Source organism: Gymnoscopelus microlampas (genome assembly GCF_963454915.1).
Source record: "Gymnoscopelus microlampas genome assembly, chromosome: 23".
Lineage (NCBI taxonomy): Eukaryota > Metazoa > Chordata > Actinopteri > Myctophiformes > Myctophidae > Gymnoscopelus > Gymnoscopelus microlampas.
The window spans coordinates 10,372,760-10,381,590 of NC_139960.1; positions in this window are offsets into that span (position 1 = coordinate 10,372,760).

The window sequence follows — 8,831 nt, forward strand, 5'->3', positions numbered from 1 at the left end:
CCCCCCCCCCCCCCCCACGCTGGCCTCGCCGCACACGCCTCTCTCTCTCGCGCTCTCTCTCTCTCTCACACACGCGCCCGCCCAACTTTGTCTTTCATGTCCGTGTCCGTGTCCGTAGCGTAGCGGTACATGAGACTCGGGCGGAATGCAGTGATTCCCGACCGCGGGACTCCCGGCGCAAAAGCGCTCGTATATTTTTGAAAATAGCAGATCTACAAGCTCACAACGCGTCGCGATGCAACGCTGGCTTGTGAGCTTGTAGATCTGCTATTTTCAATACAGACAGATCTACAATCTTATCTGAATGACTGTTAAAGCAGTTTGTTTAATACATTACTTTATAAAATGATATATTTTCACAGCAATTATTTATTAGTGTAGATATACACATTTAGGAGTGGATTATGTGTCCAGATGCTTGTCAGACAGTCAGACAATGGTGCTCCGCAGGTCTAGAATGGAATAAACGGGTGCAGCCAACGTCAACAACTGGTCTCGACCAGACGTTAGATCTCAGCGTACCGTAGGATAAAGCCCACGTCAGGATATATTGATAAATGCCGAAAAGTGCGGTGAAAACGCCGTACACCCATTATTTGGGCTGCACCGCGTTGATAAATGAGGGCCATTGTTTCACAGCGAGGAACCTGGTTACTCAATACCGCCCCATTTGGCAGGGTCAGGTTACAGAATGATCGGAATGATGCAATTTTTGATAATTTTGTCTTTTTTTTTTTTGTACATTTATTTAGATAGTAAATTTCCTTTGAGCTTAATTAAGTGCCTTCCAAATAGTGGTCTGATTTAATTTGACACGGAGAGAAGAGAGAAGTTCTGTGAAAATGTAATTCAAGCCAGAATCCACAATGGCAATATAAGCATGCTTGGTGTGCATTCAAGGAGAGAATTTTCATATTAATTACAATTTTACCTGTAAATAAGTCTAACATTGTAAAAGTTTTAATGGTAGGAGCACTGCTGTTCACTCAATTGGACTGTTTACCAGAGATTTTATCCGAAAATTGTCAGTAAGGAATTACTCGGTACAGCAAGATAAGCCCCTTGAATTGGGTAATTGTGTATGATATGAATCTTCCTAATTTTTATAAGTCGGGCAGAAACCTCATATCTCCATATTTCGATTTTAAACTTAAATGAATGCCCTATTTCGTCATACTACAGTGTCACACAAGAAGCAAGCATAGCCAATCAACAAGCTCACAACGCGTCGTGATAAGCGAGCTTGTAGATAAGCATTTTTTTTCCTCTGGGTTTTATAAATATTGAACAAATCAAAAGTGATCACAAGAGCTTGTGACTAAAATATTAACTACATTAGATCCATTGTTTCCATTTCCCTGACAGCTTTTGGACGTACAAGGTTTCCACCCAGTAGTGATAATTTGCAAGCCTACAATGGATGATGTTAAAAGTTTTTTTTACTCTGTGTAGACTACTACATGTGGAATTACAAAGTTTAAAGTATTGTCAGAAAAACTTTCTTTCGTGTCAGTGTGAAATCTGTTGTCTTAGGCTTGAGCCGGGGTGGTATGAAGGTATTACGCCGTAATAATTACTGTATACCAGGGTAATTAGAATTTAAGGTATGATTTTCAATACAGTATAAACTGACGCTTCTCTTTTAAACGGATATGGAGATACTGTATTGAGACGATGTATTGGGAAATTGGCCTACAGAAGAATTATTTAGAGGTAGAAAATAAATAATAGTCTGGTAATTTATTCTCTTTGGTCTCTTAGCTCAGTGGTTCTCAAACCTTTTCATGTCAAGGACCCACCCCCACATTAATATTAGTAGTATTTGGCTGCAGACCCATCTGAAAATATTTTGTTCAAGGGATCCTCATACTAGATTTGTGTTAAAATGTTCAGAAAAAGTAAAGACTTTTTGAAAATAGCAGATCTACAAGCTCAAGTGATGAACCACTCAGATCATATTTCCTCCCTCATAACTCCACTAGGAAGCATAGAACAGTCATTTTCTGATTATAAACTACATGTATCTGTCCTAGGCATTGGAGTTAATGTCAACATCACATAGAGAACGTACTATTTTTTCTTTATTGAGCAAGTTAAGATGGTGTGCAGGTGTCTAGTTATCTAATCTGTATGCATGGGCTACTCCTACCGACACACCTGTCACAGAAATGTTATTCAAAGACTTTTGATTACCAATATATTTAACACAAATACATTGAAACATTTCGTATTTTAAATGCACCTTTCAGCAATGTCAGGGGAGATACATCTGAATGTAATTTAATTGTTCTGAGAGGAGATTGATGACAGAATAAATCAGATATCATACATACCAATCTGGGAAAAATAGACACAAAACATTGATTTTCAAACTTTAGATGAATGTGTAAATAAGGACATCAACTTTATTGTCACATAACATGATTACAGGTCTAAATGAGTGGGTGATATAATTGTTTTTGCTATCTCTAAACTTTGCAGTCTGAGGAATGCCCAATTTTCGATTGCTGTTTATAGAACTGCGTGTGTACACACAGTAAAAAATAAACAGTTCAACACAGTTTGTATTTCAAATGATCGAACCGGATCGAAAGACGAACCACTCAGATCATATTTCCTCCCTCACAACTCAATTAGGAAGCATAGAACAATAGTAACAATTTATAACTAAGAAATGTATGTACAATTGAAGGGAATACAGTAATAGTTTCTAAAGTGTTTGGTCTCGCTAACCACGATGATGAGTTGTGATATTTCCTCTTGAGCGTTAAGCAGACATTGAATAATGATTTAGTTCATATGTTCTCTGTCATTGATGACTGTTCTATGCTTCCTAGTGGAGTTTTGAGGGAGGAAATATGATCTGAGTGGTTCGTCTTAAGGATCATTTGAAATACAAACTGTGTTGAACTGTTTATTTTTTACTGTGTACACACGCAGTTCTATAAACAGCAATCGAAATTGGGCATTCCTCAGATTGTAAAGTTGAGAGATAGCAAAAACAACTATATCACCCACTCGTTTAGACCTGTAATCATGTTATGTGACAATAAAGTCTTTGAATAACATTTCTGTGACAGGTGTGTCGGTAGGAGTAGCCCATGCATACAGATTAGATAACTAGACACCTGCACACCATCTTAACTTGCTCAATAAAGAAAAAATAGTTTTGTACGTTCTCTATGTGATGTTGACATTAACTCCAATGCCTAGGACAGATACATGTAGTTTATAATCAGAAAATGAGAGCGACCACAAGTGCGAACAACAGTTCAACAAGAGTCTTGCCAATTTTAGCCAGTGTTTCTTTAAGACTATACTTTCAGGGATCATTTCTATAGTATCGGACTGGAGAAAATTTTGACACTTTCTTTGGAAACACGGGACACGTATGTTTTCTCTTGCCTCCTCGTCCAGCCCATGTAAAACAGGTGCGTTAGCCAAGAATCAAACTCAGGTCAACTGCTTTAAAAGTAGCTATGCTCACCACTATTCAACCAACATTCACAATGTTGATATATTTAAAGTGAATCAAAAAAAAAGAAATAATAGTGTATTATTAGCAATAATAATGTCCTCCATGATATTAGCAAGGTTATAATATGATTTAATAATATCTACTGATGTGGTTCTTTTGTTGATGTCAGGGTACGTTGGCTCACTGCCAATGCTTTGCAACTCAAAATGGGAATTATTATCACGATCATTGTTGTTGTTTTGTTTAGTTTAGTTTAGTTTAGTTTAGTTTGTTGATTTTGTATTTTGTTCAAATATGTGTTTGTAATTCTGAGACAGGAGGAGTGACGATCCGAGCCGCCTCTAGATGGGGCTGTTCAGCCCGGCTAGCTCAGTCGGTAGAGCATGAGACTCTTATTTTCAGGGTCGTGGGTTCGAGCCCCATGTTGAGCGCAACATTTATGTTTGAAAGCCAGAGAGACTGGGGGCCTGGCTGAACAAGGGCAAAAGAAAGTGATAGTGCTATGTGTTAATTCAGAAAGCAAGTCCACACACACATACATAATGATCTATAACAATAATATGTCCCATCTAGTTATTTCTGTGGCATTTCCCATGTGGATTTCATCCTGCATTTATCCATCCTTGTTTTTTGGCTCCATCTAGACTAGAGGATGGCCAAGTGTATTCAACAGCCCCACATCCTCCACAGTACAAAGGAGACAGGGTTTAGGAGGAGTCTCCTGATAAAACCAGGAGTGTTGGCAGGTATGAATATGGTGTCCTGATGACATCCTGGAAATTACGTCAAAATCATCCCATATCGGCTGTGATATGGCCTTGTCCTGAACGTTGTTTGATCCTGGGGCGCTGCACTGTTAACTGTCCACACACAGTGGCTACTGCACTCTGCAGGGTTCATAAAGATTTTCTGAATATTTGCACGGTCTTGCACCACCGAACTAACTGATATGTCCATATGGAAAACCCTGATGTCCTTTTGTGATATATATATATATATATATATATATATATATATATATATATATATATATATATATATATATATATATATATAATGATAATTGACAGTTGGGTCACTCCCTCTTACCTTTTCCCATATTTACTTATAGTGTGTGTTGGCATGGGCATGTTGTTGGTTGATCCAATAGAGAGTTGTTATAGCTCTTTAGGGTCAACCAGACCTCAGGCCTTTACAATACATTGCTCTTTGATACTTGCAGGTTGATGTGCCACACTATGCTGCATGCAATCAAATCAATAGCTAGTGTTTTATGTAAATGACCTCTTGTTTAAACAGCACTAGATAGGAGACACAAAGCCAATTAATGTTGTGGTGACGTCTGTTTGAGGTCACCACATAGCCGCCCATAAGATGTCCTGGTGATGATGTCCAAATCATCCCCATATCAATGTTGTAGTTGTTTTGTTTTTTTTAGTTTAGTTTGTTTGTTGGTTTAGTATTTTGTTCAAATGTATGTTTTTGATTCTGAGGAGGAGCCATCTTCCAAGCTGCATCTAGATGGGGCTGTTTACCTCTCTAGTTCAGCCTGGTTAGCTCAGTCGGTAGAGCATGAGAATCTTAATCTTGGGGTTCGAGCCCCAAGTTCGGTGCAATATTTATGTTTGAAAGCCAGAGAGGCTCGGGCCTGGCTGAACTTGGGCAATAGAAAGTAATTGTGCGGTGTGTTCATTCAAGAAGCAAGGCCACACGCACATACATAATAATCTATGAAAATATGTCCCATCTAGTTGTTTATGTGGCATTTCTATCCTGCATTTATCCATCCTTATTTTTCGGCTCCATCTAGACTAGAGGATGGCCAAGTGTATTCAACAGCCCCACATCCTCCACAGTACATGAACCTGGCTGAAATTCTGATCTGTGCAGTGCACAGTAAATCCACTCTCCCAATAGATATAGGCTAATAGACCTTTTTCACGGCATAGCAGAGCCTTTCCAGTGAGCCAACATGCAAATAGCAGCACCCGGCCTCAACAAAACCTTAGCTATACTAAATTAGTGTAATTCTTATATTGTAATGATATATAATATTACAATTATAAGGTTACAGGTCATCCATTTGGTTCCATTTGTACACTCTTGGAATTAAATGAACACAAATTAGTGTAGATTGGGGTCATAGAGATTTTAAAAACGGTATACAAATGGCAGCCTGTGGCTTAATGCATGTCAAAATGGCGACCTGTGGCTTAATGCATGTCAAAATGGGGGTCTGTGGCTTAATGCATGTCAAAATGGGAGTCCTTGATTGATTGATTGATTGATGTACTTTATTTAGTAAGACATGAGAACAGTACATGACAGTACATAACAGTGCATGGAAGTACAAATTCACAATACAAGGTCTACTAAACTGGATAGCTCATTAAGCACTTAGCTTGTTTAAAGGTGTAGTGAAATGAAAAATATGTTTTTCACACTTTTAGAGCATATCCGTGGTCATCATATGGGCATACCTAACAATAGATGCCAAAAAAAATGAAAAAAAAACATTTTTGTGTATTTTTACATCTAAAGTCCCTAAAAAGCCAATCTTAATTACTTCCTGTAAACGAAAACGTGCTGCGTGATGACATAACTCGACCTTCGTGAATATAAATGAATCTTGATTACATGCACCTGTTTGATTCCCATAGCTGCACGTTCTTCAAACACAGCTGATTTTAATTACAGAGATACTCCGTTTTGAATCTCATTGAAGATGAGTGTATTACTCATTTTAAACTTCATCTGCACACTAAAATATGTATCTGAAAACATTATAGGTTAGAAATAAGCCAGGTAGTAGCAAACGCGCTTCACTGGCCGTCTCTCTCTCACTTGTAAACAAACACTAGCCGTGTTGCCCACGGCTGAAGTGATTGAGATCCAACGTCCCATAGCCTGAAGGGATGGGACCTTCCGATTGGTTTAGAGTCGTTGAACCGACGTTTCAGGCTGAACCTTCAAAATAAAATGCCCGAAAATGTCACTTCAGTGCGTCTTTAAGATGAGATCCCCATGCACACAAATATGTGGGCCCACATATTTGTAATTAAAAAGGTTGAGTGTCAATGCTATAAACTGTCTTTGGATCGGTACAGTGAGATGAAGCCTTCCGGATGGAGGAACAAGCAGCACTGAGAGCCAAAATGTAAACCTATAGTGCTGTGACCCCCAAGTTGAAATCAACATCTGTTTCACAGGATTAGCATGTGTTCTCTCATTTCTTCTCTTTTTTATAATGTATAACTGGTTTAGTATAAGATGGCTGGTCTGGTTCATTGGAATGGATGGGGATTAAACCGGTCAGTTTATGAACTTGTCCTACAAGATATTCTTTCCTTAAACCTCCTATGTAGGCCTATCTGGGACCACGTCAGTACATCTTTTAACTATGACAGATTTTGTCCAAACTTCAGGCAAGTCGGTACACATCATCTCTGTATGTCATCAACTGTTTACCATTCCATATTTCATTTTGATTTGCTACAATTGGCTTCCATAGTATGCATGGTTGGCATCTTTAGCTATAACAAGCCACTTCACATTAATACCAATTCAATTAACAGTAACTGTATAACGGTATGTAACAGTATACCCAAAACTACACACAATCCATGCCTGACTATAATGTCCTACATGTACCATTTTCTACTAAACACAATTTTGGCAACTGCTGGATACTCCCGCAAATCAACATATTGTACGTGTCTGTGCAATAATTTCATCAACATGAATCCCTCAACTACTACAGATTCCACTAACTTGTATAAAGACTGGATTCCAATCATTGATGGCCCACAATAACCTACCTGACCTGGCAGACTTTTGTTAACCCATTTTTTGATAGTTCTCCTACAGATTTTGTCCAAACATCACGCACATTTTTCTAGTTGTTTGTTCTTAGATTTGAATGCAATATTACATTTTTGAATGTCTGTGGTATAGTGGTGGGCACAGCTGCCCTCCAAGCAGTTGAACTGAGTTTGATTCCCGGCCAATGCAGGTTTTCTTCGGGCTTGCAATGGGTAATGCGCTTTAGGATTCATTCCAGATGTGTTGCAAGTGTTGTACTTGTACACACATACACACGCACACGCACACACACACACACACACACACACACACACACACACACACACACACACACACACACACACACACACACACACACACACACACACACAGCCCCCATTTCTAGTTTGGGGACTTAGCTCCTTGACAAAACCTGCTCTGTCAGTGTCAAAGCAGCTAAGAGGAGACATGTCACTACTTGTCTTTTTTAGCCCCATCTGCTGAGTGACCTAGAAGTAATACACCCACTTTCCCACAATACCAGCAGCATCTGTAATTTAAATATAGAGATCTACTACCCCAATAAAGAGAGAATGGCTCTTTATTAGGGAAGTCATTCAGAGTGTGGGAGACAAGGCGAGGTGGAGGGAGGGGGTTACTATTAAACGTTTAATACAAACTCAGCAACACAGCAATGAATGTTTTATTACCATCCGTTGAATCTTTAGACACAATAGACTAGGGGCCTAGGAGGTAGACATCCTTAAAAAACATAAAAACAAACAAACAAACAAACAAACATTATTTTGGATGATTTAAATTACCATTTCACTTTGTTGTTTTTCCTCACAAAAAAAAACAAATCAGTTCATCTGACTAAATACATGACAAAATGCACGATTATTCTTTTTTTAATCGTTTTTTTTCCTTCACTTTTATAAACAAATAGGCAGTGGTGGAAAGTAACTAAGTACATTTACTCAAGAACTATACTTAAGTACAATTTTGAGGTATTTTTTACTTCTACTCCACTACATCTCAAATATTGTACTTTTACTCCACAACAATTATTAGAAAACTTTAGTTACTACTTCGTGTAGATTTTGATCATAATTACAAAACATATGTTAACCACTTCAGCCCCATTTGGGCCATTTGAAAATTGCAGATCTAGAAGCTCACTGTGAGCTTGTAGATCTGCTATTTTCAAAAGATTTTTATACATTTGAAAACTTGTGAAATGGGACATTCTGCATAATGAGTACTTACTACTTTTGGTACTTTAAGACAAGTACATTTTGATTCCAATACTTTTGTACTTTTACTTTTGAATTCTGGACTTTTACTTGTAAGTATTTATACATTGAAGTATTTATACTTTTACTTAAGTAAAACATTGTATTATTTTCCCACCACTGCAAATAGGCAGCCAAAGCAAAACACAAAACATTCAGCAACAACGACAACATTTTGCCTCCAAATGGTAAAGTAATAGCCTCCTTTTGTGACTATAATACTATTTGGCTGGGAGGAGGGTGGGGGGGTTGTTTAT